This window comes from Oreochromis niloticus, linkage group LG1, assembly GCF_001858045.2.
Source record: "Oreochromis niloticus isolate F11D_XX linkage group LG1, O_niloticus_UMD_NMBU, whole genome shotgun sequence".
Taxonomy (NCBI): domain Eukaryota; kingdom Metazoa; phylum Chordata; class Actinopteri; order Cichliformes; family Cichlidae; genus Oreochromis; species Oreochromis niloticus.
In genome coordinates, this window is record NC_031965.2 from 30,560,817 (window position 1) to 30,586,218 (window position 25,402).

The following is a 25,402-nucleotide window of genomic DNA, read 5'->3' on the forward strand; positions in this document are numbered from 1 at the left end:
TCCTGAAGCAGAAGTAACAGCATCAATAGTGTAAACCCTTGCCACTTGAGAGTATTACATTTCTTTTCATGCTTGACTTAATCAAAAGTGGGGAAGTGAAATTTACACCTTTTTGATGTTCTTTTTTCCCCGCTCACTAAGAAGGGCGATCTTAACCCATTTGATCTTCACAAGCGCCCACTAAATGGCCAAATATGCCAAGCAGACGGAAGCAGACGGTTGGCAGTTGCCAGTTTGCGCAGGGTCACTGTTGGAGCACTCCATGTGGTGGGGCAGGCAACCTCACAGAAGGCTCCAGTCTTAACAGAGTCCAGCCAAGCTTCTGTCTGGAGGCCCACTGTCTCTGTCCACACTCAGCCAAAAATCAATCCACCCTCATGCTGATTCTCGGTGCTCTGCCTGAGCCAGTGTGAGACTTGTGTTGACTGTGCAGCATCAAATGAACACTGTAACTGGGGCTGTACAACAAAACGGAGAGACAAAAAGCACTAGCCAAGTGTCAATGGTATGATGTTTATATTTGATGGCAAAAGCGAGGCTGTGTAGAGTCAAAGTCCGGCTTGCAACATGGGCTTCATGTACACATTGGGAAACTGAAATTTTACAGAGCGATAAGCAATTTAAAATTTGCTTCTTAGCACAGATATAGTTTAGCAAGCAACGGGCTAACTAGCCTTTTCTGTTGAATAAATGTTTTTTTGCTATAGTGACCTCTCTAATCCAAGCTGTCGACTGGTGCTGGAGCAGAGGGAGCCAACCTGGGAATGTGTGAAGATTCTCCTCAACAGGAATCTGGAGAGAGAGCAGTTGCCGGAGAGCTGCTAGCCAGTGACAGTTGCTCCAGGAGCCTGGCTTAATGAGTGTGTGATGTCTGGAGTCTTTAGCTCATGTTAAGCCCAGGCTATGGCCAGGATCTGACTGATGGAGCTCTAGGCCACAGTACTGTAGAGTTTTGTTTGCACCTCTTAATGAAGCTGGGGGCAAGCGACACTGCCTGGCCCTCAGCCTGCCCTTCCTCTCTCCCCAGGACCAGCGTTGTGCCAGCCAAGACTGCAGCGTAGACCCACTCCATTAGTTCCTGTTTATTTCCCAGGCTTCCAAGCCCTACTCCCTTAGTCATTGTGTACAAGCATTTTTTCCCCTCCCCTTTCTTAAACTGTTGTTGGTTATTCATTTTAGTCCAGTTTTCTCACTCACTCTCATACACAAGACGGGAGAAAAAAAACTAGATAATTGAATGGTTGTGCCCTGTGGAAAACAGTGTTTTGCCCCTCTTTGCGTTTAATATAAATTACCATTACAGTGTCTGGGCTGCAAAAAATGGTCTGTGTGTGTGTGTGTGTGCGTGTGTGTCTTTGTGTGTGTCTTTGTGTGTAGAACGAGTTACTTGGTGTCAGCATGAAAAGAAGGGGCCCCCATCCAGGCAGCCAAAATCCTGCCGAGGAACTTGTCTGGGATCGTGATGTTCCGACAGCTCCACTGCGACAAGATACATAGTTTCCATTCAGCAACAAGCTTCTTATTGGTTACTATAGTTTCACTAATGCCCAATTGAAGGAGATGCCTAATCTCGACAGAATGGGTTAAAAGGTGCCGATGTTCAGAGCCACAAAACCACATGTTGAGAGTCAAGGGACCAAGGCCCCACAAAGCACAGCTCCTCCAGCTTTGATGTGGCCCTATCAGGGGCAGGAGATTGAAGAGAATAGGGGAAGAATACACAGCGACCCCCGCAGCATACAAACCCCTCGAAGGACTCGATGACAATGACAAGTCCTGAAGAGTGGGTCAGGGACTTGATAAAGGTGGGCCATCTCTTTTTTATGATCACTGTCATTTTAATCACCATTTCTCTTATTTACATAATCATCAACACCACCCCAATGATCAGAACTGGCCCAAAATTAGTTTAGTCATTGCAAAATATTATTGCATCATGTGATTATCTCACTTAAACCAGCCTGCTACATCACAAAAATGTCTGTACACTTTGCTATATTGCTATTTAGAATAGAAAATAAGAGATGGAGTAGTGAAAAGACGGCATATAATCAGGGAGATACACAGAAGATGATCAGTACTGAGGAGCTGCTAGTGTGTATGGTGAAATGTGGTAAGTCTCTCACAGCTCAAGTACTTTTCTGGAGTAGCCTGTGGAGGACAACGTGTATGCATTGGGGGTTGCTCTCTGTTTCAATAGACTGTTGCTCAGTGGCTCTGAGGAGTAATTGAAAAGCTAATATTGTTCAGCATATCCCAGGGATTACGCCTTATTGTAGTAACAAGTATGCAATACTGCAATGTTTATTTTTGGTCAGGCTTTGTTGCAGCCACTAATTGGTGCTGAGTGTAAAAATGTGGGGTGTGCATTATCGTGGCTGAGTCATGACAGCAAAAGCAGTTCCAAACTAATCGCTTGCTCTGTGTTATCTTTGGAACGCATTTGGATTCAATTCAGACCCATGGCCAAAGACACAACTGATGGGCATCGTTTTACAAATGTCATGAAAATGAATGTCTGAATATGTTATTATGTGGTTGATTCTGGGCTAATAGGAAAAGCATCTGCTTTTGATGTTTATCACACAGACACAGGGACAGCTGTTTGTGAGCCCATTTATTTATTACACAGACGTTAACGTTGCTGTTTAAAAAAATCTCACACTGCATTGCTCTATCACTGAGCATTGCCATATCTCCACTCATTGTGTGGTTTATGGCAGATTTTAAATCAATTAAGTCTGTAATTTGTAACAACTGCTGAGACTGGTTCAGGCCTAAACAATGGCAATGGGATAACTGCCCTTTAGTGAAGCATCAATGGGCTTACAATGTGCTGAATTAGCTGGCATATTAATGACCAGCCGCAATACCCCTCCATTCTCCTCACCCAAATCTGCTTATGCAAATGGCCCATGAATCTAGTTCAAAGGAGTCTCTTTTAAGTGAGGCCTATACCCATCCACACTTGGGGCTGTGAGAGAAAGTGACGTGAGAAAAGTTAGGGACATTTTTTTTTTCTTTTTTACTTCTCATAGAACATGATCCAGTTAGCATGCATCTCTGCTGGTTACTAGCGTGGTAGGGGTTGCTGAGTCCATAGGATTGGTCCGCACAAGGGGGGACAGTGAGTGGGTTAATCCAGCCAATTGTGACTGTGTGTTTAAAATGTGGTGTTCAGCAGGAGGGAAAGCAGGGCCCATCCAAGTTCATGCCCCTGTGTGAAAGAGAAGAGAAAGGCTGTGGGGTTTGACGTTGAAGAAATAGAATAATCCCCTTCACATTTGTTAAAGGGCCACTGGTCTTTTGTGTTGGCCAAGACAAATTTAAAAGGCGATGTCATAATGGTTCAATTGGAATGATATCTTTGAACACAATAGATGTGGCTTCTTTCCACGAACAACTTAAAGCCCCATTGTTCCTATTATTGGGTGAGATGTTTGGATACATGCGTATACTCTGAATGAGAATAAGTTGTTGTATTACAACCTGTAATAAAATATTGAGCATGATTACACATGTTGTGGTCTCATGAATGATACAGACACAGTGAGACAGGAAGGGGGTGGTGGTATCTCTTTATGGTGCCTGCAATTTATTTCCTCATACAATTTGCCAACAGCCAATGAGTAGAATTAGTTCACAGAAAAAAATGAGAGATTATTAGTTTGAGTGGACATGAAAATGTGAAATGTATTCATATGAAATTCAGTTTTGTAACTTGAGTGAAAAGAAAATTGTTGTGATTGAAAGCTGCACTAAAATGTTCTTATGAAAAAATATTTCAATAAACTCATTCTTGTTCTTCCAAAAAAAAAAAAAAAAAACCTTTTTAGATGAAATGTCTTTGAACATGTTTGGTTTTCATGTTTGTTTTCTTTGGAGCTTTCGGTTACTTTGTACCTGAGATTAGTGATGATCTATATGTTGGATTTAGGAGTGGACATTTTTGCTAAAGTTAAAAGGGCCCTTGTTCTCACATTTCCATTTGGGGTGAAAGTACAAGCCCTACAGTAAGCACTTTAATATCCCAAATAAATAGGACATTTATCACCACTAGCTGCACTCCTGTTGTAACAGCCTTTCTTTACAATTCCTGACATCATGTGTTTGCCTGCATTTCCCAACAACTGTTGCCTGTGTATTTTGCGGCTTAATGCTAAGTTTATCCATGAAGTGCACATTCAACACACTGTTAACTCTCACAGGGAGTTGCCAATTAAACACAAAGCCTTAATTTATAAATCTAACTCTCTTAAGTACACATAATACCCATTTGAGAGGTATTATTTATTATTGTAGGATTTTTCATGTGCTTGCTGGGAACAGTCCAAGTTTTCAGAGGCTGTGTGCCAGCAACAGAAGCAGTGACAAGGCTGACATCCTGATGCTCACTGCTAGAGAGGGAGGTCATTCAAGAAAACATGAGCAGCAAAAATGCAAACAGCTGTTAAGAAGCAGCCAAAATGTCTATAAAGAAAATTGCAGGTAAAAAAAGAAAGGTCATATTTTGACATTTTAAGTAAAGACATAGGTTAAACATACTTTTCCCAATAAATGTGTAAAGCACCGTCTATAAACTGACTTAAAAATAGCATCTATTTATTGATTGGTATTGTCAGTAATTACTTTTGTTCTTGGTTCTTCTGGAATGTCCAGAAAATACGGTAGCACCTTCAAAAAAAATGAAGTTTTAAAAGTATACATCAAACAATATAAAAAGTAAAAGCAAAACGACTCCCTTCTGACTTATGACCCACACCTCCGCTTCCCCATCCATCTTGGCATTAGGGGTGTTGGATGTGGGCCTCTCAGTGAATTTTCCCTCCTTAAAGAAGCTCATAATGGCTGTGTGAAGTCCCTAGGAGGGAGGGTTCCACTACGTGACAGATTCTTCCTGTCCGTGAAATTCCCCCTGCGATAATTTGTCTTTGTGCTGATGGGTCCGTAGCTCCACGCGACATGGGTTATGGCAGCGAGGGCGGGACCGTCCTCATCACCTGCCATCTCCGTGGCCCTCTTGACACCCCACACACATAACCCCCACCCACACTCACACACTCTCCATTCTTCTGTCCTCTCTATCCCACACCCCCCACTTTCATCTCTCCAGCAGGAGCTGTCTGCTAACTGGCAGAGCAACCAAATAATGGAGCTTGTCACAGGCCTTGTTCTTTGTGTTTTTCAGGACTCAAGAAAAATGCAAACACTCTATTGTAGTCATTAGTTTTCCCATCCTTTCTGCCTCGGGTTGTGGATGGGGGATTTGACCTGGTTCAAAAGGGACTCAGAGAGGAATTTGGCTTTTTAGAGAAAGTGAATTCTTGATGTCGCATGCTTGGTGTGTGTGCGTTATGTATTGTGAGTGTACATGCTTGCGTATGTCCCTACATTAACATACTCTTTAGTGCATTTTTCTGTATTTGGTATACACTGCATGTTTGCTGATCAATCATTTGTTTTGATAGAAAATCTCACCATGCCTTGATTTAGCTGGACAGATTCCGGTGACATGGAACAATAGAAAAAACATTTTCAGGGAAGCAGAAGGCCACAGAGGCATGGTTGAGGTGAAGATGTTTGAACCTTGCTAAGTGGTTTCTGGAAGAATTAAGGAGGTGCTTAGAGGTAGAAAATGTATCCTCTATAAAGTTAAAAAACAACAACAACAACAACAACAACAATGTATTTCATGACTAAACTTTGCTTTTGAGCACTGGCATTTCATTGTGTAAAAGCAACTAATACAAGAAGCTGGAAATAGCACTAGCAGCTGTGTGTACCTGTACATACTGAATAAATGGTATTTGCTGACAGTTGGATTTTAATCTCTTTGTCAAAATCCATTATCCTATTTTGTCCATTTAGTATTTGGTGTAATACAGAAGCCTTGAAAGGCCGAACAGGTCTAAACAGGAATCAGAGACAGTGCTTGCTATTCTCTGCCAGTGCTGTTATCATATTGTGTGAATGCATGTAAAAACAAATCAGTTGGGTCCGATTGAGAAGCTCATCAATAGGCAAGGATGGACAAATAGGAAGACCGTGCTTGCTGCCTTTGTACTCGCTTTAGATTCAGCTGTTATCTGGAATGTACCAGCTGTCCACTGTACACAAAAAACTGCTGCCTTTCCCAAACCTGATCCTGGCATCGCACTGAGTGGAAACGAAGCACAGGCCCCAGGTCCCTGGGGTACAGCTGAAGGCCCCTGGGAAGAAACTGATGGACAGGAGTGGAGGAGTATAGCAACAGGCTGGCACTCACACTGAGCCCTGTATGCATCTGAAAAGAACTTAGGTACATTTTAGTGTATGCAGGTGCAGTCTATGTGTGTGTCTTTGTATATGCATGTGTGTGTGTGTGTGTGTGTGTGTGTGTGTGTGTGTGTGTGTGCATGTGCATTCTTGCAATAGGCTGTAAATGTGTGTCAAATTTCTGAGTGGGGCTTCCAGACATTCGAGGAAGTACTTTAAGAAGCATGTGTAAATATAGCCATGAAAAAAACAGTGTCATATTTACACACATGTACACACATTCAGGCTGCTCACCAATCAGGCTGTTAGTCCAATACAAGAGGCCTTATAACCTCAGCATAATAGATAATGGCAGGCCCTTTGAAGTTAAGCTTATTTAAATATGGAATAAGGAATTGCCCTTTGACATACAAGCTACCCATTCAGCAACAAAGTCTTTAACACATACCTGAACGGCCACGTAGGATTAATGTGTGTCAATACCGGCTCTGGCGGCACACCCATAGCTGTCTGAGCTCTAATTCTCATGTTTAAACTCATATAATATGAAAGGGCATTTGTGTTTGTAGGTGTTGATGTGTTGTCTTTGTTTGTCATTTGCTGATCATTTTCAGAGAAACCCAGCCACTCTGGCTCATGGCTCCATATGTATTTTTTCACAGTTCATTTAATGTTGTTATCTTGCATTATCCATGGTATTTCTCCTCGTCTACAGCTAGTGCTCGGCACAGCCCTCAGGTTATAGGCCCCCATCTCACCCATCTTACTAAATGACTTAACCAAACTAATGAATTACCCAATTAATCAGACCAGGACCCTCTCTCTGCCCTTAAGTGCTCATTTATAGAAGAAGACCGCCCCTTTGACCTATGTCCCTCTAGGGCTGTTTCAACCAGCTTCACTGCGTAACATTAAATAAATATAATTTCAAGGCCATATTAATTCCTCACTTACCCATCCATAAGTAATTAGTCACAGTTACTGTATGCATCCCAGGTTGTCAATACATGCGTGTCTCAGCTGCACAGATGTGTGTATGCATGCTTGCACAAAGTAGGCCTATGTTTGTTGGCCTCTGTGTGCTTTTAATCCATTTAAACCAAGTCCAATTCAGCCACTTCCTTTCACCGCCAACCTTATCTGTAGCTGCTGGGGACAAAAATCATTTGCGGTAGAGTAAAATGACTGAAAATAATGGGGAAATATCAAGTGCATCTTTTTGCTCCCCCATTTATTCCACCCATTCTGAGTGAGCTTTATCGGGCTGAACACATCGCAACATGCCCCCTCCGTTTTTTATTTTACTTAGATTTTATTTTGCCCACTCAAACTTTTCATTTTCTGACAGATTGAGGCACCCTATTTAACAGTTTTATTCATCTGTGCCTGCAGGCAGGGACTGACGTTACAGTCAATAAAAATGGGAGAGCTTTGCAGGCACCTCTTCTTCCCCTTCCCTTTGTGTGCAAAGTGGCAGCCGTGAATTTAATCGAGGGAGAATGTTGTGATTACTTAATGGTTTCCCAGGCAGCCATGGACTGGAGAATTAAATTCCGCATCTGCTTTCCAAGGCGTTAATCTCCTCTCCTCACATTCCGCCTGTTATGATGTGCACACAAGAGATAATGTTTAAACCGACTAAGGCAGGGTAAACCAGCGCAGGCTGTTATTGGCTTTATAATTACATAATTAACTTTTTGTTTCTAATCGTTACGGAGGTAATGGCTCCGCTGAAATGGGGGGCATCTGCCGAGCAGAAAAACCAAATCAAAAATCAATAATCCATAGAATGCCATTACAGTAAGTGCTTAGTCTTGAATCATGAGAGAGAGAGACAGAAAGATGGTGCAAGAAAGGAGGGTAGGTTTGTCTCCCTTTTCCTTTCCTTCTTTTCCTGTGCAGTAAATGAATCTCATTTGAAGACAAGAGTGTTATCTGTGGGAGAGAAGGCCCAGCAGCTGTGGGGAGCAGCAGGGTATCAGGCTCTGCCAGGTGTATGGCAGGAGAGAGAGAGGGCCAAGAGCCACCGTAAATTACACCTGGCCTCCCAGCACCGCTATTGTAGGGCGATTGACCCGCTCCAAATGAATTCCATTTTCTGCAGGTCCCTCCTTATTTCTAATTTACATTGTGATCATATATGTCTGAAAAATGATATCATAAAAAAGATGAATGTACTAATTACCTCTCCTCTTATCTCTCCCTCGCTCAGTGCTCACCCCTTTGGACTTACTCCTCGCAGCATGTAAGTATGTCACTTATTTCATTGTGACAGGCGTAATGTATTCACAAAAGTGCACCATAAATACAGGCGTTCAGGTTGGCCACCTTGCACTCACATCGGGGGCCTCACAATGCCATGCCTGCTCAAATGAATGGCGAATTGACAAACATTTCTAGAGCCAAATTACCTCTGGTGTCACTGTGAAATTAGGTTCTTGACCCGGCCTCTGATGCATGCTTATATTTCTACATATTTTCATGCATGGCATCTAGCCATTGCGGTGTGAGACGAGGCTTCCTATGAGAAAGGGGTTAGGGGTATTTTAATACACCTGTGAAATGAGACTCTACTCGTCATGAATATGCTAAAGTAGAGCTGTCACAGCAGTCAGAGTGATATCCCCTCACCTCTACCAGATGAGCTGAGGGCGGGATAACTGACTCCTACTCTGAGGAATAGGGGAACCAAGCTTATGCTGCCTGCCAGTGTCATTTTAACAAATAGGCTTATTAACAGTTCAGAGGCCAAGGACAACAGCAAGGTTATGCAACTGTATAGGTATAAATGGGGAATGTGAGAGAATTATTGAGTTGTCTTGTAGGTGTGTACCTGTTTCATTACTTGTCTGAATGTCTTCTATGTCCAGTGTCAGAAATTACTTAAGTTTTTTTTTAAATTTCTCCTCACCTTGGGATGAACTTGTACTCCCCCTGACAACATCTGTTTGCTTAAGATTTCACCTTAAAAATGACTTTGACTCTGTGTGTCTGGCATTTCTTCTCTGTATCTGCTAGACTCTTCAACAACACGTGCTCCATCATTTGACTGTATTCCATGACACTTTGCTTTGGCACTTGACCTCATGACCTCATTCCCAGTCTGCTATAACCGTCTATCAGAACCCAGCATGGCCAGCAATATAATGGGTATTTACTGTTACTAACTCATATTAAGGGCAAACTTCCCAAAAATCAAAGTTAGCAGGGTCACATTTAAAGGCAGCATCCATTTCCTAAAGTTGTATACTTCAAGTTTTTTTTATTTATTCATTTTTTAAATATTGTTTTCTATATACCCTGTTAACTGTATTATACTTTGCATTTGGAATGATCTATTTATGTCTTTTACCCCAAGGTTTAACAATGTCGCAGGTAAGTAATTTTAACTACTATTATTAGTATTTCCAAAATACTCTTTGTCACTCATGTGTTTCTGGTTAATATTGTTTATAAACTAAACATATCATTTAATATTAACCCAGAGACTCTAAAAAAACAGTTATTTTTGGGGGAGGTATTTTACGTTTGAAACTTTTGAAGGAGAATATATTCTGGTTTGACAAAACAAGGCTTTCCTTAGAAACACCTCATTTTGTGGGTAGCCATTACCCTTTGGTGTCACATTTGGCATTTGTTTTAAGTTGAGTCTTTTTAAGGCACAAAGGCACTATCTCTAGCTGTAAAAGCCTGTGTGAAACGCTTTGCTTAACCTGCTGACACAAAGGAACCACTTAAGCCGTTTTCCCCTTGATCGTCTACGAACCCAATGACTCACTTTCCATTTGAAATCAATAACAGGGAATGCCGGTGACTGAAAGTAACCACAGCAAAAGGACACATATTCTGAAGGATATTAAAACCATAAGGCAACCAAACGCATTCTTCATTTGACACGTGCACATTTCTGAACAATTTTATGTTTATTTTATCATACCTCAAATAGTGTATGTTCACTGTTGTATCAGCTTTATATATATATGTATATGTAATTCTTGCATTTACCATATTTGTCTTATTAACCCATTTAATACAAGGGAAAGTTTTGTGATCTGGTGAAAAAACACCAGAAGCAGGTAGTGAAAAAAGAACGTATCCAGTGAGCAAAGCTATCCTGGAGGGGCTTAGGGTTAGTGGTGTGTACACCCTTAGGACTTGGTTCGGATGTCTGGAGGGCATAAGGCCACCTGGCCAAAGAAGGGAGCGGCAGTGATTAATGCACCTTGTTTAGGGTGCCGTCATCAGAATGAGACAGACGAAGGCTCAGAATGATGGATGAGGGCCGGAGCAAGGGCTGATAAGACATGGCCCATGAATCTGTTCTACATCATCGGCTCCTTTGATCACTGACAGAAGTTCAGAGATGGGTCTGTGCATCTGTCCAAACAAACAAAAGCCTCTTCCCTCCCAGACGCCTCCCTCGCTCAGCATTACCGCAACTATCCCCCCACCCCCGAAACCTCAATACCCTGCCTCTCAGGTTAGCTCTCACTTGTAAACAAACGGCAGAGACAAAAATGGAATGACAGAGAGGGTGTGCATCTTTGAGCAAGACTGAGTCAAGAAAGAGAAGAAAGAGAGTGAAACATGGATCAGAATAGATAGCGAGACAGAAAGAGAGAGAGCAAAGTATCCATAAAGGGGCTTGGAGCCTGTGAACCATGGCAGCATGGTTTAAAGCCCCCCAAAAGGAACCCTTCTCTGCAATGACAGATTCGGCAGATAAGAGATGATCCATGAAAGCCGATCGGTGTGCTGACAGCAGGAGAGAGGCCTTGGCCCCGGCCGGCAGGGTGCATTACTGTGGGCAAACGCAGCTGTCAGGGCCAAACGGGCCCTTAACTTTCTGCCATGCCACCACACTGACGTCACAGAGCAAGGGTCTGTCTACCCCCTACTGCACTCTCTTCAGCCACCGAACACTGCATTCCAGCATTGAAATATTCCCAGGCAAGTCCATTGCACAACTTCATTTCTGGGTGTATATCAGCTGGCAGGTGATGAAATTAACCTATCTCAGCAATTCTCTGACATATTAACAGTGTGTAAAGGAATGCAAGGGCATAGTGAGTGAAGGATTTTTGACAGGTAAAGCATAAAAGATTAGTCTTGGATTTATTCCTGAGAATCATACTGAGCCATAGTTATGAGGCCTCTTTTACTCTTCTAACACTGTTAGACTAAAGAGCTTTAACACTATTCTCAAGATAGACAGACAGAAATATGGACAGCATGGAGAATGAGATCCACTGTGTAAAACAGAAGACTTTCATGTACTTTCCCTGCTGAACATGCGGCCGCTTGGTGCTTATTCCACCAGCTTCCAAAGAAAATTACCCCATTTACCAAGGGGGTTGAGAAAAAGGAGTGCAGAGGATTCCCTGAAGGAAATGAAAGGCAGTAATAAGCTATTTAATTTATACTTGAAATTATTTTATGCTCAATAGATACACTCTGGGTCCTTATTGCTATTTAAATGATTATTCTCGCCAAATTATTTTAATCCATTTTCAGAGGAAAATTTCTACATCCTCATTTAAACAGCTAAATGGGGGCATCTTTTAACTTCATGCAGTCGACATAGTAAATTAGAGAACTAAAAGGCCTCCTTTTATTTTGGCATTCATTTCAAAGTAGTAGCTCTGTAATGGATATCCTCACATACTAATGCTGCATTATTTTACATATAAATGCTGATTAAAGTGCACAGTCTTATGGATCCTTGGCTTACCATTAAAATGTTTGTTTGAGTGTGTTCTCGTATTTGAAACAACCTTGAAGTAAACAACACTGTTAAGCAACTTTGGATACATCTCTTTTTATTTAATTTTTAATTCAACACAATCTAATCGGAGCAACAGTAAAGACAGTTGGGCCTTATCCACACTACATAGTGCAAGGCAAGCTTTTAGCGGTGTCACCTAAAAGACTATTCTCCTATGTAGCTATTCAAAGCTATGTATCTGTATAAGATAAGAGCTCGGGAAATGTACTTCATAGCTTTGACCTTGGTCTGAGAGCTGATCGATTCGGTATTTTTTTTTTCTCTTTTTGATCTTGTATCTCTCAGAGTCCTGCTCCTCTTCTGGCCACGTCTAAATCTGGTGTCTTTTTCATCTGTTCCTCTCTCTCCCTTTTCTTCTTTTCATTCTCTTGCTCACCTTTCTACTCACATTAAAAGCTGAGGTGAATACATGAAAAGATTGGTGACCTTTTAATGAAAATGTCAGTATTCCTGTAGTGGGGGTAGGGGCAAGCACTATGTTACAGAGACCAAGTACAGTCTCTATGACACTTGAGCTTTCAAAAACTCAGCTACATGTTCCATGACACATCCTAAATGTCTCTTTTTCTTTGGCTCACTGGTTCAAAGTATTTTTTTCTCTGACATAAGGATAAAAACATCTTTGGCTATTTGCACTTTGATTTTCAGTTAAAATACTGATATGCAGAATCAGTCTATTCCCTATTAGCTCTTATTAGCTTACGTTAAAACGGAGAGCACAGTTAAAAAAGTGTCGAGAAATTGTATATGTTCCTAATTTAAACCACATGATTTGGATAAAAGTGAGCTGTAAAGAAGAGACTGCATAAACAATTCCTTGGTGATTTCCACAGCAGTATTTCAGCCACAACTGGGCTTGACAGATGTACACCTGAGAAAAAGTCACTAGGGCTAATGTTACTTTGATGTCTTCCTTTCTAACACTCAAAACGTTGCCTCTTTTTTTCTTACCTCTGTGTGTCGGATTATGAGTCCACCTTATGAAACTGACATGTAGATCTTTGTGAATGGCTCACAGTAGCAGGAGCCACAAAGAGCAGTCGTGATCATTTGTCGATTGTACCTCTGCCTTTTGTCACGTTTTGTCTTCCATCTCTATTTTTAGTGTGGCGAAAAGACGTCAAGGCGAAGGTGTACTTTAAGTAAGTGACAGCCTGACGCCCAGCTTTATTTGATGCTTGCCAGATCAAAGCCTCACTGCAGGGCACGCTAATTTGAAGTCCACCGCAGTGATGATCGCTGTGCATGATTACCCCACAATGGCACTCCTATTAATCACATCACTCTGATTATTCTAATTTGATTTGACTTAGTGATGCCTCTCCTCAGTTTTACCTCTCTCTCTCTCTCTCTCTTTCTCTCTCTTGCTCGCTCGCTCTCTCTCATCACCGTCATCACAACGTCTCCCAATAAAACTGTCAAGTGGGGCGACTGCTCTCCGCAGTAAGTGGATGACATTTAAAAGGCTACAACATGACTGACAGTGTACTCACAGAGGGAGGGAGTGAGAGTGCAGAGGGGGGAGGAAGACAAGAACAGGGAGAGACAGGAAAGATGAGGGAAGGAGGGGATGCCCATGTTAATACTTACAAATGACTAATGTCTCCCTCAGCAGGTGCCACGGCCAGACAAACTGGATAAATATTGAGATTCCTCCAAGCGCAGCAGCACACAAAATGAAACCCAACTGTTTCTAATACACCTCTTGAAGTGACTGGCCCCGTTGGGTAGCTTAGTTCTGTCTTTCCATATCACTATCCACGGCTAATTGTTCTGTGTGTTTGGTAAATGTTCTCACTACACATAATATTGTATTGTGTGGATAAATATTTTTCTGGCTTTTGCTGTCAGTATTTATTAATATATACAGTAGAAACATGAACTGTTCCTACTGCATATGGACTATCGTGTTTTTTCCCCACTGCAATAAAGTATTTTACAAATATAGTTGTGGTAATGCCATACTTACATGGCATTAAAAAAAGACTTCAAATGCAAACATGTGTAAAGGTAAAAAAATAGGCCAACTCCTGTTGAAAACTCAATTTGAAAGCAATACATCACCAAGTTGTCACTTTCAGAGGTAACAAAAAATAGCTTTACTTTTGATTGACAGCTGGCAGCATATTAGCAGTACTTTCATTGTTTGACTGTTTTTGATATGATGAAAATTTAAATTACAACATCTTGTTCTGTCCTTCCTAGACTAATGTAATCAAACCAGCTGAAAGTGAAGATTTTGAATCCAGGGAACTTGGCAACCTAATACTGTTATTACTTGTTTTTTTTCTTATGTCAGTCCTTCAGTGTGTAAAATGCCATGAGACTTTTGCCAAATGCACGGTGATGGTCTTGTGTCTGTTGCAGGACTGTGATAATAAAGAAAATGGAATAAAAAATAACTGAAGGTGGGAGAAATTTTCCTCTAACACGTGCTTAGTGTAAAGCGTATATTTTAACACAAACTATGCTCTTTTCCTAAACCTAACCCAGTAGTTTTATTTGCTAAAGCAAGGATTATACACAGACAGCTGGAGACACCATGAACAAGTAGATATTCCTGTTAGGCTTCTTTGAAGTCTGTGTGAAGATCACTTAACAGGCACATGCGTAGTTTATGTCCACATAAGCAAAAAAAGTTTCAGGCACATATGTAGACATCCACATGGTACCTCACACTCACCATTTGATAGGGAAATGTGTGTTATTTGGAAACTTGCAGACTTGTGGATGGGGAAATGACCCAACAACTGAAAAGGAAAAGTCCAAAAAAAATCTAAAAATCTAGTTTGTGTCTGTGTGGAATTTTAGGTTTTTATACTTTCTCATCTGACAATATTATTTTTCTAGATGCGTTCCCAGTAACATTCCAAATGGATCCTTGTGAAAGTACAACCAATCTCTTTAACTTCTACTTCCTCAACATCCCAACATACAGCTCAAATCAAGAGCTCCACCCTGACTCCATGGGTCTATGGGTCTAGCCTGTGACAGTTTTTGTGCGTCATATGCTCTATGTCCTGGTCCAAAGCCCAGACAACACCAAATCACATCCTCTTTCCAGACAATAGACCTGGCCTGCCATGATGTACCAACACAGCAGGCATCCACCACTCTGTAGTGGACAGGAAGCTGCTCCAGCTGACCCACTGCCTCCTCACATATACAGTCACAGGAAGTTCCCTCAGCCAGCCACTGTTCACATGTTGCTGCTGACACATACTGTTCCAACAGAGGCGCACATCAATCAGGCAGGAAATAATTTGTACTATTCTCAGAACATAAGGGTGTATTTTAATGTGTACCCAGTTTATCCTGTACAGCATTCAAATGGACAGCAAGTTTTAACAATGATATAATTACAAATAAAGGAAATATGCTGACATACACAGAACAAACATCACTGAGGTTTTTTGTCTAAAATTATCAGCAGCTTCCTTTACAGATAAAAAAAATCAGTATCACCATGTCTGCGATGATTCCTAATGTCAACTGTAATGATAAAAGCCTGCCAAAGTCTGTTTCACTTCCTCTTGTGTTGTTATAGGACATTGTAAGCACAGGCATTGTCAGTAGAGTCTTAGACATTTACACGGAGACTTGATAAAAGCCATTTGCTTCAGTAAAACATACATTAACATTCTTTGTGTTGGTTTAGGAATGAAACATTCTTTAAATTATCCCTGGCTTTCCATGTTGTTGGAAGTTCAAAAAGATTAGATACGGGATAGTTTTCTTTGTCTTTATTTGCTTTTGTTTCTGTAGGTGATGGTGATCCACAAAGCGGGAATATAAAAGCTGCTGTTTATATTTAATATTACATTTTTCTTTGTACTATAGACTAGTAAAGACAAATACATTTACTTAACCAGGGAAAAAAAGCATGCAGACATGCACAAATATACTAGATCCCTGCTGTCTTTAATACATTCTTAAGGGTGTAAAATTCACACTTACTGAACCAAAACTCAAAGACAGAGTGGCCCATTTGGCATACAGATGGCACTCCTGGTAAAACGTAGTGTAACCGGGGGTATAAACCATGGCACTGTGTGGCCTAGCAGCTAGGGGGAACACATTTTCTGGACAAAGGGCTAAGATGTTTTTGGCTCAGTGGTGGGTTGCGGCCGAACCGTGGGCCATAAAGCTGTAGCCATATGTTGTGCAACTCTTATAGAAGCTGTGTGTCTTTGTGCATGGAGCTGGAGGGTCACACGTCTTTGTGTGCTATGTGTTATGCTGTGACACTGCCATTATGGATGAGTGCTGACAGCCGGTGGAATGGCCACAGACAGAGGGCTTGTACTTGTTGTGTTAACACTGGCGGGACACAATAATCTGCTACTTGTAAAGCAGGTATCGTCTTGACAAAACCATTATTGTCTCCACATGGTAATGAGGGCTAGGGAGGGACTGGGAAATAGATTTAGAGGAGACTGGTTCTGGGCCTTGGCCTGCCTGAAATAGTGGTGCGCTTGGGGTGGGGTGGGGGGAAAGGGAGGCAGGGGAGTGGGACATTAGGTTTGTTCTTTTGCATCACTGAGCACTGGAGAGTTGTCTTAAATTGGCACAATACAAATTAGCTGGGCTAAAGAATGGAAGCCACAGAAGAGGGGGAAAACAGATGACAAGCCTGAAGATTTAAGTCAAACATACAATAGCATGCTGTAATGCCCCCCTCTTTCTGCCCACATCTTCCTCTCTGAGCACAGGATCAGGGTGGAATGAAAAGAAGGGGAAAAAAGAAAACAGGGAGTGTTGTTGGTGTCTTCTAATGATGCAACCAAAGATGCAAGTCAATAGAGCAATTCATTAACAAATCAAAGTCCCAAGGGCCCGCCTGGCAGCATGGCTGTGTTCGTGAAAACCCTTCTTCAGAATGGAGACCCATATGCTGGGGTCAGGGTGACACCCCTCTCCACACTGTTTACCATTCAGCGTACACACACTGTCGACGGGGTCATCACTAACACATCCACTGCACACACAACAGAATTTCCATATGGTCCATGAAAATAGATACGCCGTTGGACCTTTTACTTCCCACGCCCCGGCCTTTAGTGCCTTTGGCTGCTGTGTGGTTTGTCCATGTCCACACGCTTTAGGTGGGTTAGAGAGACAGGTTTGGGGTCAGAAGGAGTTCTGCTGTTGATGAGCGCAGACATCCAGCCTAGTCAAGAGCTTAAAGTACAGTGCTCATCATTCTAATCCAACCAAAAATGTTCCTTTCCATTACTTTTACTCTTTACCCTTCCTACTGTGGGCTGTTATGGCCCTCCCTGTTTGTCTCCCGTTCTTTATCACTCCCAACCCCCTGCCTGTAGTGCACCTTTCAGAGGACTTTCAGAACTCTTGCAGCAGTGGCGTTGATGTTGTTTCATAAGAACGTGAGGGCAGTACTGATGGCTGCCTGTGAGTGTGAAGCCCATTGAGACACTGGTGACCCGCTGAAGAGGATTCCAGCCTGAGGGCACTTCACATGACTCTTTCAAATCCACACAAATAAAGCTCTTTATGGCCTGAAAGTGGCCCCACAGAATGGGTGCTACAGAGCCCCCTGAAAAGCCCAACACGATTGTCATGGATATTACAAGAAGCGAGCAACAACGGACTGAGGAGACAAGTGTTGATCAGGAACAAAACTCGAGCAGACTTTTCCGTGAGGCGGGCCAGGGAATGTTGACAGGCCGGTGAATGGTCTGTTTAACCCTTTGAAAGTGAATGGGGGCTCCCTGAAACAAATGCATTCTGATAGACTTTGTACGCACTGGGACACAAAAAGTACACTAAGCCCCTGCAAGGGAACCAGGCAGAAGGCAAGAGACGAAAATAAGATTGGAAAGGTGGGAATGTGTTTGCGCCAGATTCCATCAGCCCGGCTCTTCTATTTTCTGGCTTCAACGCTTCTCTTTTGAGCTCAACAGAGAGATGATTTAAGCCTTGACTGGGCTCTAGCATCCATTCTGACTGAGCCCATTTAGAGTTTTAGACAGACTGTTTGTTCACAAGAGTATGCTGTGGTTTGATGGAGAATGTCATGCCTGAAGTGAATGATATTCCACTGGCACTGGCAGTCATTCATTCAGTCACCTAAAAACTTTATTTCTCTATCACCACTTGGGGCAAGCCAAGCTTAGAATGCATTCTTATCAGATTTTATTTCATTTATCCATATAGGTGCTACACCTACACCTGCCAAAAGGCATATCTTGCCATCAGGAAATGACATGGCTGAAGAAGTTGTAGTATTTAAAAAAGAAGGTAATAATAATGTAATTTTAAAATGGTAATTGCAAAACCGAAAATGCTTTACTTTGTAATTAAACTTTGCTCTAAAACAGATATTAGTCCTGCTGATTTAAAATTGGGGCATGTGACAGTTATGTGCCTGTTAATTGCAAAACTGCTCAGCATTGCTAATTGTTCCACGGGTGAATGAAATAAGGCTCTGGCAGGGGTACTCTATCAATTGAATGGGGTGAGTGCAGGGCACTCTAGCACTCTGCTATGTCACCTGTGGGCAGCCACACATATGTGTTAGGCGGCCAGTGATTTATTTAATTATGTAGTAATATATATTTGTTATAACTGATGAACATTAAAACTGAGGACAGTGGAAGTAACGAGCTGGCCGTATTTTATAAGAATTTTTATTTAACATACATGTAACTCATTTCTGCATTACATTCCAGCTGACAAGAGTTCAGGATTCATTCCGGTATGCATATAAATGTGCCACTTATAAGTTGCCGCATGTTCAAATGTGCCTACATATCCAAACTCAACATGAGTTTTCTCCAGCAAACTGCTACAACTGTCAGCCTCCTAACTCTCACACAGCCTTCTCAGAGAGCAAAAAACTTCTCCAGCAGAGCTCCTGCATGCTGACGGTAATCCAGAACTTTGGAAACTGCAAGGGGGAAGAGAAATGTGCTTAGTTCAGCTCCTTCTTGTCACAGGGTGTAGCTTGAGTGGGAGCAGACATGGCTGCCATTGTGGGAGCATTCTGTGTTGCTGTGTTTGTGTCAGGAAGGCTTTCAGCAGCGAGCCTTGTGACAGTGAGGACGTGTGAGGTGCATTGAGATGTCCTCGTTCTAGGAATACTGCCACTGCCACCATGAGACCAGCCAATTATGCCTCAAGCATGCAAATGTCTTGCAGAGAGAGAGAGACAGAAACAGAGAAAAAGAGAGCACGCTAAGACAAAGACACAATAGGGTCTGTGAAGGTTCTGTGTGTGCCCTAGTCAGTCTGAGACTGTTGTTTAATTGCCATGTTTACCCAGTGACTACATCCCATGTCATTAGCACACAGTGTAGTGTCATTTGTGTTGTCACACCACTCTATAGCACCATGGGGTCATTAATGCTCGACTGGCATGAGCGAGGAAAATTGACATATTTTATGTGGGAAATCCTGGTATACTCCATGGAGTTGTTTTCTCTACTCTTTCAAACAGCCATCGGGCCAATTAATTTTTGACCAGTCCATTTCCCAGGGACTGCTGTTGCTTTTAATGGTCTGGTTAGCTAGCTCTCACATGTCACTGTGTATCTGATGAGACAGATAACTGTAGTCTTTCATAAGAGAGTTACAATAAATGCAAAAAATCTAAAATGAGTAAGGTGCACCCATGCCATACATTTATGCCTATAAACCTCAAAAATAACATCGAAATTTACAAGTTAAGAAAAATTGCTTTGCATAAATATAAGTCTGTGAATTATTTTCTAATTTGTGTTTACTATGGTGCATTATCCTCCTTTGACTCTCAAACACAGAGATGGGAGGAGGGAGAGAATAAACAGAAAACACAGAGTGGGTGGCAAAAAAAATCTCCTGAATCCCTGACTGCCTGGTCAACACAGGTGGCAGATTCACAGGAAACAGATTTAATTATGCTCCGGGTAACAATGCTTTGTCCTTACAGCGGCTGACATCCCTGTTGACAAAGGCCGCCGCTGCATTCTAATCAGGAAACAAAATGCCGTGGAGCGCCCCAAAGCTCTGTTGGCGAATCATTAGGCAACCACCTCCCAGGATCCAGGGAAAGCAATAGAAAGTACAGCCCTGACATGCAGTACAATGCCATAAGGCAGACAGAGCTTGCTTTCCACCCAGGAGACTAAGGTCCACCAAGGGGAGAGGAGAGGAGATAATATGAGCAACTGACAGACAGACAGACAGACAGACAGACAGCCACGTTGCCCTGCCTGGCCATCCCACCACGGCTCAGCTTAACAAGGAGGCTGACAGGCTACAGCTGGGTCCTGCCTAACGAAGGCGGGGACATTAGCGGGGCTCTACGTCTGTCTCATTAAAAGACGTCAGCCCACCTTGATTTCCACACACGCTGCCCACTGGTGTGACAGCTCGGCATGCCACCAGCCAGTGAGGGAGCAGCGTAGGGACACTGCACGGTAGGTGACGGGTGGAGCTGTTGACATTACAGCATGGGGAGGGATGGGGGTCAAATGTAAGGGTGACCTCTGTCTCAGGGACAGTGATGACCTCGTTAGGGGTCCTTGACAAAAGCAGGACTGGCTGGGTGTCACCACTGTCATGGTATACACATGGTGGCTGACATCACAGTCTCTCATAGCTGCAGCTCCCACCACCTCTCAAGTAGTGCTGACACAGGGACATTCACTAATGAGCATCAAAGGGCCTGTCCTTCAACTAGTAATGAGGACAGGTGACGACAATATCACATAATAACAGTGACTGGAACATGAGTCTGGACAGCAGAGGCCAGAGCAGTATGAAAAAGATAAAAATAACATTTTAAAGAGCTGTCTCTTTTAAAATGTCCACTGTTTCCCCCTTGCTGCAAACAGAATGATACAGATAAATGAAAAGCGGTTTCATATTACAACATGCCCCACTCCCAAATGAGGATTTTCTCTAGTGTAAAACAAAATTCATAATGCTGGTAAAGATATACCACATAGAGTGCAAGTAAAGGTTTATAATTATGCAAAAAGGTCCCAGTACAGCAGTATTATGGCCCCCTGGTATAAACCCAGCACTATATATTCAGTTCCAGCAGCCTTCTCTGCAAGTCTCCAGAGCTCAGTTTAAGAGCAGGATGAATAGACTGATGAAGTGCAGGTCACAAGTCTGTTTGATCCAGTGATAACGAGGGGGCTGAAGAAATAATCTATCAGCAATAATCCCTGACTCAGGAGACACCGCTACAACACACATACACACACATACATACACACAGATGCATGCATGCAGATGACAGATGCACATATCCGACACACACTGATCACCATATTCAGCAGGCCTTCATTATCACTATAATGTGAAGCAGGGGAGCCTGCAACCAAAATGACCAATTATCCAGCATCAAGTATATCGCCGTTCTTTCACTGCTTGGGATTTATTACCATAAGATACCACATCAGTGTAAATGGTTGAAAACTGAACACAGTGCGGGAGACAGATAATGCTGTTTATTGTTTAGAAAGGTACAGGGAGAAAACACTGTACCGTTGGGACCTTGCTGAGCCTCTGTTGAAAAGGGAGCACATAAAACACACAGGAGAGTTTATCAAGGAAAAGATGCCATACTCTATACGCATATATCATTTATAATGTGTACCATAACATTCACCTCTTTTCTTTAGTCACAGTGAAGGGTGCGATCCCATTTCCTGCTTGAGCCCATGTTAAGATAATCATGTATCCATTTACATTTCCCATAAAGGAATATGGAGATGAGGTGGAATGTCAGCAGGGGGTTCCTGACACACATACACACACATTTATAGCCAGGTACAGACGCACGCGCACACAGACACAGTCACAAATGTATTTGCCTTGCTATGCTGTCACAATCAGGACATTCTGAACTATCACAGATTTAGATTAGAAGCTGTCAGTGTTTTCGTTGCAGCCACTGTTCGCAAATGAAAGGCTGAGGCAAAGCGAATGAACAAAACAACATCCTAATGATTGTTTATACGGTGGAAACATGAAGCAATTTTGGCTGATTATCAGGACAATGTCTGCCAATGACGCCATTGTTAGTGTACAGGCCAGAGGAAAAAAAGACTGATTGAGAACAAAGCAGAGACAGCTGAACCCATCATCTTTTATTCATTACATAAATGACATTTTAACAAGAGAAAATTCCTCATTATTGCTTCATTATACTGTATTAGATCTCTGTCTAGCAGATTGATAGAGTGATAGTGCTTTTATGAATATCAATATGTTTAGACAGGGGGTTTGTGAAAAATGTAGCCAAGGTCAAAGCTATATGTTATAACAACAGTAACCCTAGCAACACAATAATGTCATTAAAGGAAGATGTTGTTGATATCATTTCAAGTTTTGCAAAAGGTTTGGTTTAAATCAGGTTGTTACCTGATTTTTGTGCTTATTTTGATAACATGGCAATGATAAATTCATGTAGTATAGAGTGATATATGTGTAATATGACTTTGATGTTCTACATAGAAAGTGTAATGTTGTACGAACTATAATAATTCTCCTTGGCATGGCTGCATTTCTTGGCTATGCAAAGACGTGCAGCGTAATAATTTATTGCATGACAATACATTTATTTTTTTTAAGGCCCTAAAGTTTTATATTAATTTTTGCTTGTTTGTATGCAAAGAAAAATATTCTGCACATGCAAATCAAAGGGAGGCAAGTGCTCCCTGGCAAGCAAGAATAGTTTATTCAATTTAGTCTGGTGACTGAGAGCAGAGTACAGTAAATGTCTGAATGCACAATAAGGTATTTATATAAGATATGGCTACACTGTCCTCCATTCGAAAGAAGCATTATGCTCACTCAAGAAGGAAGGTGGAAATGTTGACCTTTATGCTCTGGAGTATATGCAAACACATCCAGAAACTGAAAAAAAAAAACAGGCACAGTGCTGCACATAGTTTTTCTTCTCTCTCACATATCCAACCTCAACTCAGGGGATGTTATCTCAAATAATTACCGGTGGCCTCTCCCTGTCCCATGTGGCTGTTGCTTGTGAGCTAGTAGAGACAACAGTAGGTCACAGTGGAGGGTCTGCTCTAGGAAGAAGTTAGAGCGTTAGCAGAGATAGTGGCAGTGGTGGTCGAGGGTGTGGAAGATCTGAGACTGCCCTCCTATGGCCCTGGCAACAGCTCTTAATTAACCACCCAGGTATTGCTGAGCCTCACGGCCCACTGCCCGGCTGGCCATATGGCTGGAGCTGCGCCACAGCCATAATTGCCAGGGGAAACACTGCATCAAAAAGAACTCAGCCAACATAAAGCTTGTGTAAATTATTTTTAATGGTTCCCTTCTGGCAGGAGCACGTGTTTGTCATCTCAAAAAGAGCGGCCGAGCGAATTATTCGCCCTTGACCCCTCTTTTCCATGCACTTGCTCCATGCTTGACAGTTTGACCTGTCTACCTTATCCTAGCTGGTGTCTCACACATTGCGTACAACGCACACACACACATGCACACACAGCCATTAGTGCTGTTACACTGTTAAGCAATCCTCTCCCCTACTGTTTGAGTGAGTGCTTATAATGCATAGACAAAAAGACATTTTTCCTCTGCCCTGGGCCACTTCAGAATGACTCATTGCTGTTGTATTTAATTATTGGTCATTACATTGCCTTAAATCTAACACATTAAATTCTAACATGCAGGGTAAATATTCCCTCTTTTATGAATGTAATATTAAAGAACAGATGGTGCAAAACATGATTAATTAATTACTTTAAAAAGTGCAGCGCATGTATTTCATATTTCATTGAAAGCCAGTTACAGTCTCTCATCAAAATCTCACCTCGCATGCTCTTCAAAGTGGCAGCCATCTTGACTTTGGGAGAAGAAAAAAACCAAAAGATTATAGGTTGGCCTTCAGTATGTAATTACCTAATCTGTTGTTCTTATGGTCTTTCATGAACAAGCATCTCTAAAGGGATGAAAATTGTAGTGAAATTGGTTCCATGCCTGTCCTTTTTTCTCTCCTTTGCCCACCTTCGCTCCCTCCCTCTCCCTCTGTCTTTTTCTCTTTCAGTTTAATCGTCCCAGGAGGGGTCCAGGAGGGATGAAGTAGCACCTCATTGCAGTTTTCCTCTTGTGTTATTTTTGACCATAGTTCTTGTACAAGGATGTTGTTGTGAAGAGGCGGGAGGGAAGCGGGGGGAAAGCTCAGTGGCCTCTGAGGTGGGTTAAGACTGCTGGCCTTCCCCTGTCTGGTGGCTACTCACAATATGTCAGGAACACAGGACATTTCCATGCCCCAGCTCCCCCTCTGTAAGTCTCACGCCAGGCCATTGGTGAACTGTTTTTTTAAGGAAGTGGCTTGCAATCTGGTCAGAGCGACCTCACATCTGCCCTGCTAATGAGAATGCTGGCCCCCTCCCAATTTACCTCCCTTAACACTGTCCTTACCCACACAGGTCACGTCCTCCAAGGAGCTCAACGAACACAACACAATACACACACACACATACGCATATGCATAGACATAAAGACACATGCATTTAAGCACAAAACACTGATGTTCATGTACACAAAAATGGCATTAAAACAGCACTTTTGCAAAAACACAATATGCTACAAGTATACACATACAGTCACCTACTCAAGCACAAAGACATCAGCTTGTTGAAGTGTGCATGAGGATATGAGCATACAATATGTACACGCTTATATATACAGACATATTTATGTTTATTTTAATACTAATGAGTGCTGATTTTCTAGTAGCTAATAAAGATCATTTACAGTCTTAATAAAAACGCATTGTTATTGTACACCTGGAAACAGCTTTTTTCTTCTTTTTTGCATTATAACTAACATGTCCTCACAAAGAAAGTCTGAAATTGATCCTCTCAAGTGCAGTTCAAACACACACACTCTCAGTGTGACCTAACTGTCTTTTTGTAATACAGATCATAAACCTTAGAACAAAAACAATCACAAACAAACACATAATACGCAGCTACTCCTTAGTCCAAACTCCAACTTAATGACTTGGTTGACACTTAGTACCACACACAGTGCAGTTGAGTGGAAATGAAAGCATAATTGCCACCATAGATCCAACACATAGTGAAAATAATACAAGCAAGCATTCATGCATTTAACCACACCATCAGCCCACTCTCTTGACGATATCTGAGTCATTACCAGAATATATTTTTATGGTGTTTTCTAAAAGCCATCAGAGATGAATCACACTATCGTGCCAGCGTTGGCAAACAGACTCTGTGTATTAACTTGATGCAAAGCCCGTTTAATGTACCTGCATTCTGAAATAGCTCCAAATCGACTGATTGGAGGTTATTGCATCTTAGGCCAATGAGAGGGCAACAGAGGCGGCTGGTTCACAGCTTTAATGAGCCC